The sequence below is a fragment of the Trichosurus vulpecula genome, chromosome 5 (genome assembly GCF_011100635.1).
Source record: "Trichosurus vulpecula isolate mTriVul1 chromosome 5, mTriVul1.pri, whole genome shotgun sequence".
In the NCBI taxonomy this organism is placed as follows: Eukaryota; Metazoa; Chordata; class Mammalia; order Diprotodontia; family Phalangeridae; genus Trichosurus; species Trichosurus vulpecula.
The window spans coordinates 164,520,252-164,542,773 of NC_050577.1; the positions used below are offsets into that span (position 1 = coordinate 164,520,252).

General features: G+C 38.0%; 1 pseudogene; it reads left to right on the forward strand.

Annotated features, from left to right (window-relative positions):
* The window catches only part of LOC118851104, a 105,611-nt pseudogene that overhangs the window by 77,221 nt on the left and 5,868 nt on the right, over positions 1-22,522 (forward strand).

Genomic DNA, 22,522 nt, shown 5'->3' on the forward strand with positions numbered 1-22,522 from the left:
TTAAAAATCTCTGACAAAATAGATCTTAATACAATTCTAATTTGCTATGACAATAATCAGGTCAGGTAGTGAGACCTAGCTCAAACCTTAATACCACTAATATGAACATCACTAGACCAGAGAATTTACATTTTTAGGCTGACAAATTCAAATAAGAATTGAAAAATTAAAAAATTCTGAACCCAAATTTTATATTTGGCACATATAATTACCTAACCTTGTTACAACCACTTATTAAAACGAACTGAAAAATTATCACTCTAGTTATTTTCCTTTCTAGCTATATTCTTTTAGCTGCTCATCCCTCCTCTTGGAGGATGAGATTTTGCTTAGGGAATTATTAACAGAACCTTTTTTTTTACGATAATGAGCCCTGATACACAACTGAATTCATTTAAAAGTTGCCAATATAATTACAATTGTCACAGAAGTTCTGGTATGGGATGCATAAATGCGAAGAGTAGGCAAGATAGTGCAGATTGAATAAGTTACTTATAATAAAAAAAGTTTCCTTTCAAGACATGATCAACAGTCAGGTGGTAATAATAAACCCAAATAAAATTGGCTTTTCCCATTTAGATAAAGCTTCATGGTCTCTATTATTTGTGATTGAAATGACAATTCAAAATGATCCTTCACTGGCATGTATTGATCTAATCAAAAATCACCAATAGGGTTCATCTTCTTCTACACTTGCCCTTATCAATGGAATTTGCTATGTGAGGAAAAAGGCAGGGACATAGAAGCATTGGTTCTGTTTAATTTCAGGTATGAGTCATAAGTAGTCAATTGTATGACAGGATGTCATAGCCAGCCTCAGAATTAACCAGGTAGGAAAATGTCTTGTTCACCAAGATGGCGATACGTCAAGAGAATCCTATCTTCACCTTTGCAAGGTCATTCTCACAACTTCTTCATATTCACCTGTGGCAATCCTCAGACTGCAGGGGCACAAGGCATTTCCCTTGAATGATGAACGAGCAGCCTTATGCAGGGTCAAGACACTTACACCTGGATTCAGGACTTAAAATAGCAGCAAATTAAAGAGACTCTTGTTTAAACAGCAAAATTTCACTAATTACAGCTTAGGGCTAAATAATTGTTATTTTTCATATATATATTAGCCTCAAAATTTCATCTAGAACTTTTTTTTATGTATTCACAACTGTCATTCACCTATCACCCGCCGCCCCCCCCCCTCCGCCCTTGGTCTGCAAATAAAGCCAAAAAGAGACCATCAGACCATTTCTAGAATACAGTGGGATGAGAATGAAATGAGATTCCCCTAGCAGAGTCCATGTAGGCAAGTGGGTCATACCTGGGCACAATTTCCTTGGTGAAAGCTACAGTATCAAAGGGAGCTGTGGCTTTAGGGCTAGGGAATAGCTCAACCTTGATCAAGGACTGACTTGTACACAACAATAATATTTTTCTGTCAGTGCTCAAAGAGGGATGCAAGTTAGCAGGTGGCCACCAGTGGATGTAACTTGAAAGGCAAGCTGATTAAAAGCTACACAAGTCAGACAAGTGACTGTCATGCAAATTGCCACTGGGGTAGCGTCTAAAATAACTCACTCTTGCTTAATTAAATCTATTATCCCTCGTGTGCTACAATGGCCCACCTTATGAACTAAAAAAGTATCCCTGGGAAGGAGTGGCTTACCTATCCCAGTCCCCCCATAGAGACCTGTTTAGCATTGTACTATTTCTACTTCTTCACCACAGGTTCGTACACAGTGAATAGTTGGCTCAAAATAATAGCATAAAAAGATTCAGTTACATGAGATTCCAGATGATCCCAAATGACACCCACTTATTATTCAAAAGTTTCATTTCTCCACTTTGGGTGGGAGAGATCCTAGTTCCTCATATGGCAGTGCTGCCGGGTTTCACAACACCATCAGTAGGGCTCATCCCAAGGAACCCCACAGACAAATATCTCCTAAGAGGATTTTACCATGATTTTCTCCCAACATTATTTTCTAGGTTTAAAAATATATGTATATATACTCCAATAATTATATAACAGATGCATTTATAATGTAACTATTCAGATTGAAAAGAGGAAAAACTTGCTTTAGCAGCTTCTCTTAGCCTTTTCGTATTCAAAAACATCACCAATCAATAATTTAGTTAAATACCTTTCAAATTTATCAATTCATAGAAAGTCATTTATCTTATTACCCCTAGCATTTTCATGCTAATAGTAGTTTATGTAGTGCCTATCACGTGCCAGCCTTTTTCTACACCTTAAAAGTTGCTTAAGCCTGTTTTTAGTAATACTTCAAAATGTTTAGTCTATAATTTCCCAAATCTTTTAATATTCCATGCCAATTAGAAAAATGCCTATAAATAGGATAGCATTTTGTTCATTGTATTCCTACAAGGTCTGAACACTACGGTGTTCATCCTTTACACAAGCCAGGCACTGTGTTAGCACTTCACAACTATGTGTTTCTCCCAACAACCCTGGGAGATAAGTGTAAATATTTACTATCCCCCTTGTACAACACAAGGACTGATTAGACTCTCTAATTTACTACCATTACAATATTTTCAACCCAATCAATTTTGATTTATAATGACTAGTAGCAATAACTAAACTTCATTTTGCACAAGGTTCCATGATTTTTAGTTGGCTTATGTTCAAAAAAATTCATGGTGACACTCTCAACTTCCCATTACTGCTTTTTTGTTTCTTTGAGTTACCCAAAGAGCAAAACCAATTCCTCCAAATTTTCTAAATTACTAATCCTTTAGCATGACTATTTAAACCAGAGCAAAGAGATAATCTTTTCTTTATCAATCAATTCATTAGCATGCATTTACTTAAACATATTTTGTAGTTTTTAAATTGAGTGGGGAAGGAAAACATGCAGTAACTATTATAGGGGCATTGCTCAAAATAAAATTCCTAAATCTTTTCTATTTCAGTGGGATTAAGACCCTCTCTGAAATCTCCTTTTCAAAACCCAAAAGCCTTTCAAACCCTGAATTTAAGCTGTCAGGGCAAACCAACTCCAACTTTCTTTTACCCCTCGACTCATCCTTCACTTTTCTTATTTCCTTATAGAACACTACTCTTTCTTTCTTTTATTTGTTCTTTAGTGGTTACAAAAGCACCATTAATACCAATTTCTTTAAGGACTTTTGGGCAATTAGAATTAATTACAATCACATAGTTTTTTTGTAAGTGATAGGCAAATAAGCTCAAAACAACTCACTCAGCACAAATTGCCCATTGTGGAGTGTCACAGATTTCAGTAAGCAGGATGACTTTGGAGAAGAAATCATCTATCTTTTTTTAATATTCTTGCTTAATTCTATTTTAATAATTCTTTCCCTAACATACTATAGCCTTATTTATACAATTTAAACTTACTTTCACTAACCAATTGATTTCAACACTTTTTACATGTTCTAACTGATCTAAACAATTGACTTAAACTACAGTAGTATCATTAAACTTCACTTACCTTCAGTTGCTTTCTGTTTTCAAAACAAGTTTTCTTTTTCTGGGAGCACTTTGGGAATCACCGTCAATCTGGGATCCCTAATCAGGACTTGTTCGGCACCCTCAGGTTGGTTGTTTAAAAGCAGTAAGCAAGAAAAGGGTAGATAAAGTTCAATTCTGCCCACTCTTATTCTTTTCTGAAGATGGTCTAAAATTTTCTTATTCTGTCTTCTAATAATAAAAATTCCTTCCTATGATAAACTTATCCCAACTTTAAGCATAGTTTTTAAGTATGCCTTTATTCTACACTAAAATTAAAACCATTTTCATGAATCGATACCCCAAAACTTCAGATTTAGAGACTGGCAAGCTGAAACTTCTTCAGGGTTAGCAAATCTGTTTCCTTTTTAAATTCTGAGTTATGGAATTATTTAAGTTCGCAAGATTTTTAATCTAATTTCTCCTATACCATTTTCCTAAGTTTTTTCTTATTTTAACATTCCCCTGAATTTCCTGAATTTCACTGAATCTCTCCTGAACATATCCCATGACTAATAAGACAGTTCTTAAAATTCAAACTACAACTTTAAATCAATCCCTAGACCTTTAAAAGATCCCTATAATTTCCCCTTTAATTTCCCTTTTAAATTCACAAGATTTTTAATCTAATTTCTCCTATACCATTTTCCTAAGCTTTTTCTTATTTTAACATTCCCCTGAATTTCCTGAATTTCACTGAATCTCTCCTGAACATATCCCATGACTAATAAGACAGTTCTTAAAATTCAAACTACAACTTTAAATCAATCCCTAGACCTTTAAAAGATCCCTTGCAAGGAATAACTGATCTGTGATTTTTTTTGTTGTTGCCGTTTTCACTAAACTCTACAGAATTTGCTAGTACCCCATAAGTTCATCAAAATACTTAACGAAGACAACCAAATTATAATTCAGAAGTGAAAGAAATAATTATTCCTTTTTTACAAATTTGGCCTCCAATCATTTTTTTTTTTGTATCTTGGTTTTCAATAAATTTCTGTATCGGTCTTTTATCTCATCAATCTCCAACATGGCCAGTATTGGAAACAGAAAAAAGAGAGATTTGTCCTCTTTTAAGCTGTTTTTTTAGTTAATATTTTATTGGTTGATCATGCCAAAAGAAAAGGCATAGGTAAAGCACCTGTTAGCTATGGATTAGACCAAAGCACGAATAGCACAGACAAAACAGACACATATTTCCCATTCTATTAAAGATTTTCCTAATTGTATAAGGTCCCTTTCTATCTGAAATAAAGAATCCACTATTCCTAAACTTATTTTCAAACAGACACACAGAAAACATAACAAGACACAATATTAAATCAGGCCTGAACTAAGTTTTTCTCTAGGAGATTTTGAAGTCAAGATCTTACCTGTTTCCACTATTAAGTATAAAACTAATGACCATCTTGTGGCTTGGGGTCCAGCTGTCAGCCTAAAATGATTCTTCTGTTTCCTAATTATGTTAGTGCTTTTAGAATCTTAACAAAAAAGCATGTAATCTGGTAACAATACAATTTGCTTTAATCTAATTTGACAATTGGGTTCACCATTTAAAGTGTACTTTTTTAGAACAAATCCCCAATAGGGAGAAGAGCTAGTTGAAGTCCTCTAGATTTTTGGGGGGTTTTTGGGGACAGCAATTGGGGTTAAGTGACTTGCCCAAGGTCACACAGCTAGTAAATGTGTCAATTGTCTGAGGCCGGATTTGAACTCAGGTCCTCCTGATTCCAGGGCCAGTGTGCTACTCTCTGTGCCACCTAGCTGCCCCTCCTCTAGATTTTTTGCCAAAGTATAACCACAGGAAGAAAAACTGAGAATGATAAAGAATTTAGCAATATTGATAGTTCATTTATTCTAAACTGACTTGGGGAGATAATTAAATAAAATTCTGTAACTTTCTAAGTAATCAAAAGTTCCATGCTTTGGCCAAAACAATCCCCTAAACTCTCTGTATTCTCAAACCAAACTTTACACAGCTTAATAGCTCTTTCTTTAGTCATCCCCCAACAGGGAAACCACTCCTGTTCCAATTGGGATCCTGTAGGAGGCATTTCTCCTCTTATGGCTGACCCCGTCTTTCTGCAGGCATCCCTGACCAGAAGGAGCACTTCTTCGGAGGAACTTCCCCTAAGAGAATTGGACTAGATTTCTGAGTACCTACCTTATTGGCTACTTCTTCTGAGAAGTTCCCCAACTAAAGGTGCTGGAGGTTACCTCCCTTGAATATGAAGCAAAGGGATGGGGAGGAAAGGGGGCATTTTCCTGCCTGTTTGAGACCTGCCTACATGGGCATCTTTCCTACAGCTAACACTGTAAATAAGATTCAGGGATTTGCTTTGGCAAATTCTGCAATACTGCCAATTCTTAATTTCTGGGCTTAACCTCTAGGGTCCTAAGACCAGTCACATAGGGCCTAAAGGTCGTTATAAGTGAATATTCAGCAAAATTTATGCCTGCTTTGCTTTAAAACTTCCTTAAAGGGGGGTGGAGCCAAGGTGGTGGCTGGAAAGCAGGGACTTGCGTAAGCGCCCCCCCCCCAGGTCCCTCCAACAACCTATAAAAAATGGCTCTGAACAAATTCTAGAACAGCAGAACCCACAAAATAGCAGAGAGAAGCAGGGCTCCAGCCCAGGAGTGCCTGGATGGTTGCTGGGTAAGGTCTATCACACGGAACTGGGAGAGAAGCAGAGCAGAGTCCATCATGAGCCACGCCTGGACCAACCAGACCAGGAGCCAGGCGGAACAGGCCCTAGCACCCTGAATCAGTGAGCTGTGGCAGTTACCAGACTTCTCAACCCACAAACACCAAAGATAAATGAGAAGGTTAGTGGGGAAAGCTGAGGGGAACAGAGTGAAAGGAGTTGGCAATTCAGCCACCGCCCCAGGGGCAGCATGGGTGGTGCAGCTACAGAACTATAGCTGCAGTTGCTTCCAGCCCCAGGCCCACCTGGTGGGAGGAATTAAGTGGTGGATCAGAGCAGGAGTGCAGAGCCTGCTTAAGATCTGAGTCCAGTCAGGGTTGGTGGTTCTTGGGGGAGGAGGAGCACTGGTGTGGCAGAGCTGGCTGTATAGAAATAGCTCTGAAAACAACGGCACATCCCCTCAAGCTTGGAACAAAGTACTCTCTACTCTACAAGCAGTCATGAGTCAAGTAGTTGGCTGGGAACACAGCCAGGCAGTGAAAACGGACTCAGATTCAGACTCACACTTTGGAATCTTTCTTTGGTGACAAAAGAACAAAACATACAGCCTAAAGAAGTCAACAAAGTCAGAGCCTACATCAAAAGCCTCCAAGAAAAACATGAACTTGTCTCAGGCCATGGAACAGCTCAAAAAGGATTTGGAAAAGCAAGTAAGACAAGGAGAGGAAAAATTGGGAAGAGAAATGAGAATGATTCAAGAAAACCATGAAAAACAAGTCAATGACTTGCTAAAGGAGACCCAAAAAAATACTGAAGAAAACAACACCTTAAAAAATAGACTAACTCAAATGGCAAAAGAGCTCCAAAAAGCCAATGAGGAGAAGAATGCCTTGAAAGGCAGAATTAGCCAAATGGAAAAGGAGGTCCAAAAGACCACTGAAGAAAATACTACTTTAAAAATTAGATTGGAGCAAGTGGAAGCTAGTGACTTGATGAGAAATCAAGATATTATAAAACAGAGCCAAAGGAATGAAAAAGTGGAAGACAATGTGAACTATCTCATTGGAAAACCACTGACCTGAAAAATAGATCCAGGAGAGATAATTTAAAAATTATTGGACTACCTGAAAGCTATAATCAAAAAAAGAGCCTAGATACCATCTTTCAAGAAATTATCAAGGAGAACTGCCCTGATATTCTAGAGCCAGAGAGTAAAATAGAAATAGAAAGAATCCACAGATCACCTCCTCAAAAAAAATCCCAAAAAGAAAACTCCTAGGAATATGGTCACCAAATTCCAGAGCTCCCAAATCAAGGAGAAAATACTGCAAGCAGCCAGAAAGAAACAATTTGAGTATTGTGGAAACACAATCAAGATAATACAAGATCTAGCAGCTTCTACATTAAGGGATCGAAGGGCTTGGAATATGATATTCCTGAGGTCAATGGAGCTAGGATTAAAACCAAGAATCACCTACCCAGCAAAACTGAGTATCATGCTCCAAGGCAAAATATGGATTTTCAATAAAATAGAGGACTTTCAAGCTTTCTCAGTGAAAATACCAGAGCTGAATAGAAAATTTGACTTTCAAACACAAGAATCAAGAGAAGTATGAAAAGGTAAGCAAGGAAGAGAAATCACAAGGGACTTACTAAAGTTGAACTGTTTTGTTCACATTCCTACATGTAAAGATGATGTGTATGATTCATGAGACCTCAGTATTAGAGTAGCTGAAGGGAATATATAGACAGAGGGCATAGGGTGAGTTGAATATGAAGGGATGATATCTAAAAAAAAAATCAAATTAAGGGATGAGAGAGGAATATACTGAGAGAGGGAGAAAGGGAGAGATAGAATGGGGTAAATTATCTCGCATAAAAGTGGCAAGAAAAAGCAGTTCTGTAGGAAGGGAAGAGGGGGCAAGTGAGGGGGAATGAGTGAATCTTGCTCTCATTGGATTTGACCTGAGGAGGGAATAACATACACACTCAATTGGGTATCTTACCCCACAGGAAAGAAGGAGGAAGGAGATAAAAAAAGGGGAATGATAGAAGGGAGGGCAGATGGGGGGAGGAGGCAATCAAAAGCAAACACTTTCAAAAAGGGACAGGGTCAAGAGAGAAAATTCAATAAAGGAGGATCGGTTAGGAAGTAGCAAAATATGGTTAGTCTTTCACAACGTGAGTATTGTGGAAGGGTTTTACATAATGATACGCATGTGGCCTATGTTGAGTTGCTTGCCTTCTTAGGGAGGGTGGGTGGTGAGGGAAGAGGGGAGAGAATTTGGAACTCAAAGTTTTACAACTGATGTTCAAAAAAAAAGTTTTTGCATGCAACTAGGAAATAAGATACACAGGCAATAGGGCATAGAAATTTATCTTGCCCTACAAGAAAGTAAGGGAAAAGGAGATGGGAGAGGAGTAGGGTGACAGAAGGGAGGGCTGACTGGGGAACAGGGCAACCAGAATATATGCCATCTTGGAGTGGGGGGGAGGGTAGAAATGGGGAGAAAATTTGTAATTCAAACTCTTGTGAAAATCAATGCTGAAAACTAAATATATTAAATAAATTAAATAAATAAAATTTTTTAAAAACTTCCTTAAAATTTAGCTCTCATTGTCAATAACTGACTAAATCCTAAGTAATTATAAGTGAAAATAATCTTTTTCCTTTCCTCATATCTGTAAAAAGCAAAATGAGCCTTCTTCTCAGGTCCAAAGAGGGAGGGATTGCTCCCAGGATGGTCACACCTTACCCTTGAGGTAGGGAATCTCTCCCCTCATGCTTTCAAGTCTAGCCCAAATTATTGCTCCCTCAAAATGGTGTCAGAGCACTAGAGTAGGGAATCACTCCCCCACGTCCTACCCTTGATCACGGGACTGATCACAGGGTCCTCTAGATGGGTTCCTCACTCCACTGGGAGCCACTGAAATGAGTTCCCCCTCAACCAATTTGAGAGATTTCTCTACTGATGACAAAAATGATTTAATCACTCCTTGTTAAGAGAATTTAAAGGCAAAAAAATCTATTTTAACCCTGCCACCAGGAAGTTTTAAAATTAGCTAGGTGGCTAGGTGGCTGAAAATGAGGAGCTAGCAATTCCACTGCTCAATTTCCCTGCTCTTAATAAAATGAAAGTAAAGAAAACAGAGGAAAAGGAAAAAAGTAGCCTATGTATAAGAAGTTAAAATTATGGCCATATAATTTTTATAAAAATAAAATTTTAGTGCTCCATAGCTTACAAATTTAAACAGATTAGTCACAAATTCAGACAGTTCCTTCTTAGCCTAATTGGAGCCCCTTCCTAATGAAAATGAATTTAGGGTAAATCAAGACAGAGTCACCAACCTTTAAGAGACTTACCTCAGGCTCAGAGAATTTGGGTGCAGACAATGAGGGTCGGTGTCCATGGGGGAGCTATCAGTGAAAACTCGACCCAATACCCACTGCCTTTTTAAGTCCCTTGCAGGAGCCAGCCCAAAGAGGTTGAGGTTCATGCATTGCTGTCCCTTCATGGTCGCCATTAATGTGGAGATTAAAATTATCCTACCTACAATAAAAGAGACTGAGGCAGAGCTCTGAGTCAATGGCACTTTATTAAAAGATCCATGGTCCCCTCAAAGGAAGTGGACCTCAGACCTTCCTCACAATCTGAGATGCCCCGTGTTCAGGGCCCTGTTTTTATAGGGCTAGATATCTAGACATTCAAGAATAGCTATACCAAATATAAAATAATTACATTGGTTGATATATGATGTTTAGGCCAAAATAAGCAAAAAAAAAAATCACCAGAGTCATGGGTTAGGCAAAGAAAGCATGGGGCATCTCCCCTGATTGAGGGGTTATGAAATGGTCATAAGATGGTCACCTGCTAGTGTTGGACAAAAGAGAATGGTCTAGATATATGAACATAAATTGGAGGACTTTCCATGTAGTTGAGTCATTTCTGCCACACTGGGCTTGGTCACCATGACAAGGAAAAACAAGGGTAGAGGGCCTCTATTTAGCTTACTACAATTAAGCAAGTGAACTTCCAATCTGCAACTCACAGATCTGGGGCCTAATATACAGAACTTATAATCACTACCCCTTATGGAAGCCTATTAAATTGATTAATACTGATTAGAATAGAGTAGGGGTCAATTATTTCTCACAGTTTACAACTTACCTGCTTCTGCATACTCACAAAAAACTTACTCAAAACCAAGTTCTTTTTTATTCTCCTACAAATCTGTTATTTGCATATAGGATGACTGAAATGTTGCTCCAATTCTGATGTCTTTCCTACATCCTGACATTAAGACTAGACATCCCTTCCATCAGGATTACTTCCCCACCCAGGTATTTGCAAAACACACCAATTTATCCAGCCTGGGTAAAACTGTATCCTTAGTACCACCTCAAACATGCTTGTCTCTGACTGAATTTGTCTGCCTGTTTATTAATTCCTTTCCCCAAGTTGGTTTAGGGAAAGATCAGAATTCAGAATCCTTTAAGGAAGAAAACATTCAAATTTCCCTACTTTTTCCTCTAATGTTTTTGCCCAAAGGCAACAAGAAATTATTTCAGGGGCTACTTGGTCATCTTGTCTTGAACTATTCTTGAGTATGATTGAAAGTGAACACTATAAAAATAACTAGAGTTTATAAATCAACCCCTGCTGCAGTGGATGAAGAAGAGAAAGTCTATGAAGAATTTTATATGACTCTCCAAATAAAATCAACATATACATTAGTATTAATAACTAGTGAGGTGTTGGGGAACCAAAATGACAGAGTAGAGGGAATATAACATCTGAAGCCTTGCAACATTCCCCTCCAAACAACTATAAAATAACACCTCAAATCAAATTCTGGAGCAGCATAGCCAACAAAGAGTTGGACTGAGATATTTTTCCAGCCCAAGACAACTTAGGAGGTTGGAAGGACAGATCTGTGTCACTGGGGTGTGGGCTGGCCCAGATTCCATGGGGCCACAATAACAGTTATGGGCCTTGGAGACATCTGTGACAGCAGTAGCAGCAGCTTCAGCAGCTCTCAGCCCAAAGATAGTAAGGATATTGGAAAATTAGTGAGAAAAAGTTTATGGGGAACTCCTGTGCTAGCACTGGGTAAAGGATCAGGTTCTATATGGCAACTCCATTACCCATACTGAGTTTCAGGTCACAGTTCCAGGGCAGAAAGGAGCAGTAGTGATTTTGGCTTCAAGAAATCAGGGGCCCTTCATACTGATAAGAACCAGAGCATAGACCAGGAAAGCAGTATCCACACCTCTCCCCAGATCACACCACTCTGGAAGCATTGAAACCTTAGAAACCCCCAGAACTAGCTGTGAAAACAGCAGCATGAAAAAGCCTGAAGCTTGTGCTTCAGTGATAGTGTCATACACACAGAGCCCAACTTTAACACAAAGGTCAAAATCAAGAAATAGTCTGGAAAAAATGAACAAACAACAAAAAACTATCCTAATTATAAAAGGCTACTATTGTGACAGGGCAGAGCAAGACACAAAATCAAAAGAAGATAATGACATGAAAACAGCTACAAGCAAAACTTCAAAGTAAACTTCAAATTGTACACAAACCCAACAATAATTCCTGGGAAACTAACAAGCAAAAAAATTATTTTAAAAATCAAATAAATGATGAAGAAAAAATTGTGAAAAGAAATTGGAATAATATAAGAAAATTATGAAAAGAAAATCAAGAGCTTTGTAAAAGCGGCACAAAAAACTAGAAAATAATACCTTAAAAAACAGAACTGGACAAATGGTAAAAGAGATATAAAACTTCACCAATGAAAAGAGCTCCTTAAAAAGCAGAATTGGATTTTTAAACCTATTCTTTTTAAGCAGAAAAAAGCAGTACAAAAGCTCACTGAAGAAAATAATTCCTTAAAAATTAGAATTAGTGAAGTGGGAGCTAATGACTCCATGAAACATCAAGAGATACACCAAAAAAAAAAGTCAAATGAATAAAAAAAAATAATCTCATCAGAAAAACAACTGACCTGGAAAATAGATTGAGGAGACTGAATTTAACAACTGTTGTACTACCTGGAAACTATGATCAAAAAAAAGAATCCAGACCTCATATTTTTAAAAATTTTAGAGGAAAACTGCCCCATTATCTTAGAACTAGAGTATAAAACAGAAATCAAAAGAATCCACAAATCATATCCTGAAAGAGATCCCAAAATGAAAACTCCAGGAATAGTATAGCCAAATTCCAGAGTTTCCAGGTCAAGGAGAAAATACAGAAAGCAGCCGGAAAGAAACCATTCAAATATCATGGAACCACAGTCAGGATCATACAAGATTTTGAAGCTACCATGTTAAAGAAGAGGAGTGCTTAGAATATGATATTCCAGAAAGTAATGTACCCAGCAAAAATGAGTATAGTCCTTTGGGAGGGGAAATGAATACTTTAAAAAAAGAGAGAGGACTTTCAAGTATTCCTGATGAAAAGACCAGAGCTGAATAGAAAATTTAACATTCAAATACAAGCCTCAAGCGAAACATCAAAAGGTAAACATGAAAGAGAAATTACAAGGGACTAATAAGGTTAAACTGTTTACATTCCAAATGGCAAGATGATACATGTAACTACCAAGAATTTTATCATTGTTAGGGCAGTTAGAAGAAGTCTAAATAAACAGAGGGCACAGATGTGAGTCAATTACGTTGGGATGATCTCAAAAAAAATGGAGGGGTGAAAAACAAGGATGTACTGGGAAAAGGGGGAAGGGAGAGGAAGAATGGGGAAAATTATCTCACATGAAAGAGACACAAAAGGAAGAGCTTTTATAGCAGAAGGGAAAATGCAAGGGTGGAGGGATGCTTGAACTTCCCTCTTATCTGAACTGATTCAAAGGAAGAATATATATATGTACACATATATATGTATACACACATACATACATGCACACGTACATACACACATGTATGCACACATGTATACATATGTGTGTGTATATACATGCATACATATATACACATACACACATACACGCACACTCAGTTGGGTATAGACATCTATCTTGCCCTACAGGGAAACAAGAGGGGAAAGGGAAGAAAGAGAAAAGGATATATAATAAGAGGGAGGGCAGATTAAGGGAGGCAGTGGTCAGAAGCAAAACAAACTTTTGAGGAGGGACACGAAAGAGTGAAAAGAAAACACGAAAGAGTGCGGGATAAATAGAAGAAAATAGAATGGGGGAAATACGTAGTATTCATAACTGTAAATATGAATGGAATAAAAACAGAAGCAGATAGCAGAGTAGATTAGAAACCAGAACCCAACAAAATGTTGTTTATAAAAAAGACATTTGAAGCAGAAAAACATGCACAGAATTAAAATGAGGGGCTGGAGCAGAATCTGCTATGCTTCAACTGAAGTAAAAAAGGCAGGGGTAGCAATCATGATTTCAGACAATAGAATATCATTATATCAGCCAGGCACACATTACAAAGGGAAACCAGCCCAACCTAAGCAAAATAAATAACATTCCCATCACAATATCCGAATCAACTACTTGAAGTCAGACTAGTCAGTGTAAAGGTCAAAATTAACATAGAGTTAGAAAAAATTATAAAGATAACAAGGTACTACATTTTCACCTGACCAATTCAATACGTTTCCTGAAAAAACTATAACCAATGTAGTCACCACAAGTGCAAGTCTCTTTTAGACAAAAAAAACACCTTAGCCAGCAAACACTCGATGTTGCCAATCCAACGGAGCTTGTTAAAAATCTTTCTTAAAATGTGGTACCCATAACTCAACATAATAATTCTGATGTTATCTAGCCAGGGTCATTCATAGTCAAGTTATCACCTCTCTTCTGCTAAATACCATAGTCTACTAATGCAACCTAAGATCAAATGAGTGGGTTTTTTTGTTACTGTATCTCATTATAAATTCATATTGACCTTCAAGCCTACTAAAATTCCCAGATAAATGGGTAACACCAAGGGTAGGGGGAAAAATTATGTACATAAAATTATGATAAATTTCTCATGCCGCTCCTTTAATTCATTATAACAAATACCCACTAGGTGACTAGTAGGAGATTTTAAAAATCAAGATACTATTCATGTTCAGAAAATTGGGAGATGGGAGGGTTCAGATCTGTAACTTCAATGTTGTAGACAGCTCCCTATGTGGAATCTCATAGCCTTAGAGAGTGTTCTGGAGCAATGAGAGGTTAAGCAATTTGCCCATAATCATATATGCTGTTTGTGTTAACCCTTTAAGAGGCTGACAGTCCTCTTCTTTGGAGTACAAATCTTATTAGAGTTCTAAAAGAAACTGCTTTTCTAATTCAGGGTTCTGAGACATTTATTGCTCATTTTTAATATGATAAGTTGTAAGATCCAGGAGCAAGAGGAGCACCAGAGAATATGGTCAAGATTATGGATCAAGTGTAATTCATCTGATTATAGAAAGAAGATGAGAATTTGGTTACTAACCATAAGCTAAAGTGAGATAATTCACAGAGAGGACCCAGAGTCCAAATCAAGAAAGATAAGAGTAGGAGAGAACACCAAAAGGACAGATTTCAGAACTGCATCATGTAAACTTGAGGATGGAATTGATGGACACTACTGTTACTATTAGGAAGTAAGGCAAGCTTAGCAGAGAAATTGTTTGGAAGCAGAGAATCAGAGAAATCACACAGTGGATCAAGTATTTTGGCTAAGATATTATACCCAACGAAGTGCTAGTTACAAAGTAGATGAACTCAGCTTTGCCATTGAAGCGACTGTTTAAATTCAAGAGGACTTTTATGGATAAATACCAACACAGAAAAGACGCCAAAGTTTACAATTCCAGACTCATAAGTTCCTCAAAATTCATGAGTTTTCCTCAAATATGCTTCATTTTCAGGTTTCTGGAAGTGTTCAGTCACTATTCTTCACAGACGCTAAGTGTATCGGTTGGATACTGTGACCCAGACTTATGTGTGGATTGTAATGTGTTCCTTATTCCTGCATTTGTTTTAATACATCAGTACCTTTGACATTATTACTCTGGATCCTGGGCTGCTAGGCTCTGATACCTGAGCCTGGAACCAGGGCTCCAATTCACTCCCCGACCATGACCATGCTGTGCTGCTGCACACATGTACATCCCATCCTCTACTTTCTAACTTCCCTTTTTGTTGTTTTTGTTGTTTTCTCCTCTTAGAATGTAATCTCGGAGAGAGCAGGGACTGACTTATTTGATCATATCTGTGTCCCTGAAGTTTAGCACAGTGCCCGGTAGAAAGTAAGCACTTAAACGTTTTATCTATCGTCTATCTTTTGCACTAATGCTAGTGTTATATTTAAAAGTTATAGGTTTTAAAGGTTTACGGTTATATTTAAGATCTAAAAGCATCATCATTGTGAATGGCTGCTTTTGTATTCATTCAAGCACATCGGTGATTATTAAGGTATAGTGGTGGGCAGATGGAATATGACTGTAAACTGCTTTGCAAACATTAAAGTATAATAAAATATCAGCTAGCATTGTTTACACAAATATTATCATTGCATCTAATCCTGTAATTTTCTGTTCTATCTTCAGTGCAAACAGAGAGAACCTGGTCACCATCTGTCACATAATAATAATTTCTCACATTTGTACTGCTCTTCTTAAGGTTTACAAAGTATTTTTCTCATAACAATGCTATGAGATAGATAATTAAACCAGTATTATCCCCATTTTAAAGATGAGGAAGTAATAGGAGGGCAAAGTAAAGTAGAGGAGTCAGGAGGGATAGGAAATAAGAGATACAAACAAACATAAAAACAAAGATCTAGAGTAGAATTTGTTAAGGAAAGTATATGTATATATACATACATATACATATGCATAAGTATGTATATAGATGTATATGTGTATGTATATGTATCTCTATATAAATATATTCACATTTAATTTTAGCTTTCTTGGGGTGGGAGGTAGGAGGAAGGGGGAAAAAAGAACAAAGTAAAAAGCGTACAGCCAAGAACAAAAGAAAACTTACAAGGAAGCAAAGAAAAGATGGACAGCTCTTGACACAATGTGTAATATTTATCATACAGGCTTTCTTGAAATGAAAATTTATCACTGTGTATTTTGAATCTTATATTCTGCTGTGCTCATGACATGCTTTTTTTTTCTTTTCTTATTTTGTATTTAAGTTTCAATACTTAAGTTTATGATATGTTTCTTTTTCTTTTCTCTATTCTGTCTTTGAGTTCTGGTGTTTAAGTCTACAATTAAAAAGATATGTTATAATTTTTAAAAAAAGATGAGAAAACTAGAACTGAGAGATCAAGTGACTTGTACAGAGCTCACAGCTAATTAATGTCTAGGGTCGGATCCAAACCCAGGTCTCCTGACTCCAGGCCCAGTGTTCTTTTCCATCATGCCATGCTGCCTATGGCTCCTTGACCTTTTCTTCTCCGGACCACTTTCACTAGCTTTTCCTCAGAAATCTTATTAAGCAGTTCAGCTGACAGGATGCCATATAGTAGTGATGTTGAATCAGCCAGTCTTCAATTGAAATATACAGCATCCTATGGTTCAGTAATTAACACCACCGCCAGCAAAATAATGGCCATTGCAATAAGCCAGCACTCTTAAGCCATGTCTGCAGGAATATCATTATTTGGGTACTTTAGGCAAAGGAAATAATACATTAAACATTTTTCTTGGTGACTCTGCCTTCATGGTGCTGTTCAAATAGATTGAGCAATGCTATATTGTTTTTGAAATGGCACGATTCAAGATAATTATTCCTGCAATATTAATGCCTCACTGAACTCAGTGACACTAGAAGATAAAGCCCTTTTTGGGAAGATAGCAATAAATCACTTAGTTGCTCTTAGTCCAGAATACAGTCACTCATTCAGTAGAATTAAGGTCAACCTTAAATAGTACCACCCCGTGTTACTGATGAGAAAATTGAAGTTAAGAAGGAGAATGACTCGGAAGAGATCAGGACACAAAGAAATAATTAAAACAGGCACAGATAATGAGTGAGAATTCAATTCCATAAATATCTACTGAGAACCTATCATGTACAAGGCATTGTGTACTGAGGAGTACAAAAATAAAAGATGATATAGTGCCTTCCCTCTGGGAGTTCATAACCTAATTGAGGACACACAAATATAAAACCAAGCAGAGTACAAGATGGCTTAAGAGAGGTATGAATGAAGTGCTATGAGAATTCAGGGGGTGGGATGTGGGTAGGAATTAGAGAAAATTGCATTGAGTTGGGCCATGAAACACGGGTAGGGTTTCAACAGTGGATATGTTCTTATGAATATTCAAGACGACTAATCAGGCAGTATATGGATTTATACCAAACATCTTCAGATCAACATTTAAATATTAAGTTTTCAGAGAGTATATAGTGTGGGAAAAGACTAGAACAATATGTTGAAACCAAATTCTAGAGGACCTTAAATGCTGGCATAACAAATTGAGGTCACTAGGGAATCAATAAAGGTTTTTGAGCAGCGGAGTAGAATTCTTCGAGCTAGGCACTTAGAAAATTACTCAGTCATCCAGACTGAGTGGAGAAGGGAAAGACTGAAAACTGGCATGTCTGTTAAAAGGCTATTTTAAAGTCCAAGTAAAAGGTAATTATGTGGGGCAGCTGGGTGGTGCAGTGAGTAGAGCACCAGCCCCGGAGTCCGGAGGACCTGAGTTCAAATATGACCTCAGACACTGGACACACTAGCTGTATGACCTTGGGGGAGTCACTTAACCCCAATTGCCCTGCCTTCCCCCCTCCAAAAAAAATAAAAATAATTTTTTAAAAAAAGGTAATAATGTGCTGAACTAGGGTGGAAGCAATAAAAACAGAAAGAAGGGCACATATATAAAAGATCTCAGAAAGGTAGAATAAACAAGGTTTGGATATTGACTGGATAAGGGTGCCACTGAAGAGAAAACTATCAAAAAATGATGCCAAAGTTTTTGGGCCTGGCGATTGGGAAAGTATAGGTGCTTAGACTTCTGGGAAAATAATGAAGTAAGAGGTATCTTCCCACCAGGAGTTCATAACCTAACTGAGGACACACAAGTTGCTCTATCCCCTTAAGGTCTTCCTCAAAACTATCAATAAAAGACCAAAAAGAAACAAAACTGCCAGGGGCAAGGCAAGTCACCAAGTATTCATTAAGCACCTACTAGTGCCAGACAGGGTGCTGGGAATACAAAGACAAGCAGAAAGAATGTACCCCAAGACCTACACTCTCGTGGGGGAAAGCAAGACATAAAAGGAAGCTGAAAAAGTTAGGGAGGGGAGAGGAGAAGTTACCTGGGGGCATGGTAGGGAAATTCCAGAGAGTCCGGGGTGAAACCTAGAGAGGATACTCAAAAGAAACTTTAAAACATCAAAAGAATGAGAAAATCAAAGAACTCCAACAGAGAGAAAAAATATTGCAGATAAAAAGAAGGCAAGGCAAAATTTTCCACAAAAAAAAACTTACTAAAACCTTAACAGTAGCATCAGAAACAATACTAGAAATTCCTCAACCTGGAATAAAAGGGATAATAAAAACACTGAAGGAAATAAATTAAGAAAAGAAGCTCCTTGAGGAAGGGAATTGTTTCAGGCTTTTTTGGTTTGTTTTTGTATCCCCAGTGCCTAACACATAATAGGTGTTTAATAAATGCTTTTTAATTGACTGACTGATTGATTGATATGACAAAGTAATCGGCATAAGATGACAAAATCTAGCAATTTAGAAATATATGTAAAATATAAACACATGACTGGAATCAATTTTTAAAATCAGATTATTTTACTGGAAGCCAGAAAGAACAATGGAAGGAGAAAAACAAACCTAGAAAATAATTCAACTGGGAAAAGATTTGAAGGTAATCCTGATGAAAGTGAGAGAATCTTGCAGGGCAGATCTAGGAGGTTAAAATATAAGAACAATATTGGCTTAGGGAAAATTGTGAGAAAGAAAATAATCTGACCGCTACATTTCAGGAAGTTAAGAAAGGAGATGGTATCTTCAACAGAAACAGGAGAGATAGGAGTAGGAGCAGGCTGGGGAAGAAAAATAAGATCTATTTCTGACATGCTGAATTTGAGGTAAGAGCAGGACATTTAGAAGGAGACATAATAAATGCCCTGACAGATGATCTCCACAAATTTGGCTCCTTTAGACCAATCTGTGGAGAAATAGCACAGCTCAATCAACTGATTAACCAAACTGATCAGTCTTCAAAGCAGAGATGGGTCCACAGTGGACTGAAATGTTTCCTTGTGTTCCAGGAGGGTGTGTTTCCATAGTGCTAGAAAACATACCAAATTTCTCAACTCAAGGATTTTCTGTAAAAACAACATTTCCTTACTGTCCTTGTTGTAAAGATGGGGTATGAAAGAGGATACTGGTATAATAATAATAGTTAACATCTGTATGACATTTTAAGGCTTGCAATTCTCTTTCCATAAGCTGTCATTTTATGCTCACAACAACTCTGAGAGGCTGATGTTATTATCCTCCTTTCACAGATAAACTGAGGCAGAGAAGTTAAGAGACTTGCCCAGGTTTACACAAGATAGTAAGGGTCTGAGACAGAAATCAAGTTCAGGTCTTCCTGACTCCACATCCATCACTTTATCTCCGTTGTACCACCTGGCTGCCATTGCATAGTAGATAGGGCAAAAGATTGGAGTCATGACAGCCTGGATTATTCTAAAGGGTATTGAATGAAATGGCATAGTAAGAAAATTGGCAATGAAACATTTCTGTCATAAACCTCAGGCACACTGTCCCAAAAATACATATCCCATCAGTAAGCAAAATGGATACACATGGAAGAAGCATATAGGGAATATATGTGGCCTGGTTTCATGAGCAGAGGGGCACATGCATAAGAAGCACACATGACCAAGCTCACACATGGGCAAGCAACTTGTGTGCCCCCAACAGAGCAGGGCCATAGATGTCTTTAGCTGACATCATATCTTTCAGGCTGAACTGGCTCCCCATTGGTCTTGCATAGCATCCAGTGTGCCTGTGGTATTTGCCACCATAGTCTATTCTGAACATTTCTCCCTGTTCATCTTGTATGCACAGCTTACTGGACACAGGCTTATCAAGTTTCTCTCTTTGTCTTGCTTTGGACTTCAGCTGGAATTCTCAGCTCAAATGCTAACACTTCCCCATAAGAAGAAAATGCTTGAAGCTACAGCTCTTTTAGAAAGGCAAAGCCCCTATCTACCAGATTACCAAACTAAAGAAAAACCCATAATGGCTTTTTCTTTCACAAAGAGGATCTGTTTATTCTCTGAGCCTCAGCTGAAATAAGTGTTTCCTCTCCAAAAAGAAATTCCTTGCTCCAAGAGCTAAACTTTGTGGAATAAACTTTGTGGAATTTAAGCCATAGGCTTAAATTTTTTGTTTTTTGGGTTTTCTTTTTGGTTTTTTTTTGGCAGGGCAATTGGGGTTAAGTGACTTGCCCAAGGTCACACAGCTAGTACATGTGTCAAGTGTCTGAGGCTGGATTTGAACTCAGGTCCTCCTGACTCCAGGGCCAATGCTCTACTCACTGCGCCACCTAGCTGCCCCCGGCTTAAATTTTTTAATCGTAACTCTCTCAAAGGACAAGACCAGCTAGAAATTCTTTAATCCTACTCAGTTAGAAACCTCACTGACTATAGGTTAGAAATTTACTGTTTACTGTCCAATTATTAAGCCAGCAAAAGTTTAGAGGCTGCCCTTCCAAACAATTGCTAAGGGCTCTCCAGGTCAGGGGATCCCGATTTTTCAAACAAAAAAATTTTTTGGACTCCCATGCAAATAGATGAGACTTAGGCAGAGAATCCAAAGCTAATTAGATGGGGTACAATTCCTAGCCACATTCCTACCTTTATTATGTATCTGTGATTAGGGCTTGTTTGCACCTCCTATTAAGGCACATTCTAAATGGTAGTGTTAGAAAAGATTTGATGATATGAATTTCTGGGTGTGCGTCAGTGTGCTGGAGGGAGGAAAGAGTGAGTAAGGAAAACTGACTTGGCCCAGAGAGTAGCAGAGTGAACAGCAGGGAGAGAGAAGACTACCATAAATTTATGATGGGGAGGTATGTGGGAGTTTGGAACCCCAGTGGCTTGTACAAAGATGTAGAATACAAGATCTGAACATGTTTATGGGAGAGTGTATGTGAGGCAATGTTATGGAGCTTGGAGCCCTAACTCTATATGGTAATTCTATATGGAAAGAAGAGTAAATGCCAAGTATAAGCTTGGAAACCTGCCCTGCCCAAACTCTGCCCTGAGTCTCAACGTTAGAGAGATTCCTTGTGGGAATAAGCTCCCTATAGTCTCCACGTGGGAAAAGAGATCATTGGGAGTAGAGGAAGAGGTGAGGAAGGGAAGGGAAAAAGCATTTATATAGCACTTACTATGTGCCAGGCACCGTGCTAAGCACTTCACAATTATCTCATTTGATCCTCAGAACAAATACAGGAGGTAGCTGCTATCATTATTTTTATTCCCATTTTACAGAAGAGGAAACTGAGACAAACAGAGGTTAAGTGACTTGCCCAAGGTCATACAGCTAGTAAGTATCTGAGGTCTGATTTGAAGTATGTTCTTCCTGACTCCAGGCCCAGGTCTCTAGCCACTGTACCACCAGCTAATACCATTACTAATAATAATAATAGCTAGCATTTATATAGTGCTTATCACATGCCCAAGCACCATGCTAAGTCCTTTACAATATCTCATTTGATCCTCATGATATCCCTGAAAGGTAGGTGGTATTATTATCCCCATATTACAGATGAGAAAACTGAGGCAGACGGTGGTTAAGTAACTTGCCCAGGGTCACACAGGAAGTTAGTATAAGTGTCTGAGGCCTGATTTGAAATCCAGTTTTCCTGACTTCAGGCCTGGCACTCTATCCACTACACCAGCAGCTGCCTCTAAGTAAGAGAAGCAGATCCGAAGTGGGGCATGAGTGAAATCAGTAGCAATAATGCAGCTGTCAGAGGATAGGTACAAGGGAATCTATGTCATTGTCTCTGATCATCTTTCTCCCTCCAAGTTCAAAAACACTCAAGGACAGGGTACTATGAACAATCTCTAAACACAACAGCAAATGGAGAGACGGGAGATGTGATGGTGGAGCACACGGCACTGCAGATAACCAAGAGGGTAAGGGAGCATCTTTGCATGTAACTTTGCCTAGACATTAGCACAGAAACTCAGGCCCTCCAGCTGAACCTCAGAAATGAAGGAGAGTATCTGGGGTTGCTTTACCAGGTGACCGGGATATCACCTATGCATAGGAGGTAACATTCAATAAATCAATCAATTCACAAGCATTTATAAAGCATTTACAATGCACCAGGCAATATACCAAGCAAAAACAGCCCCTGCC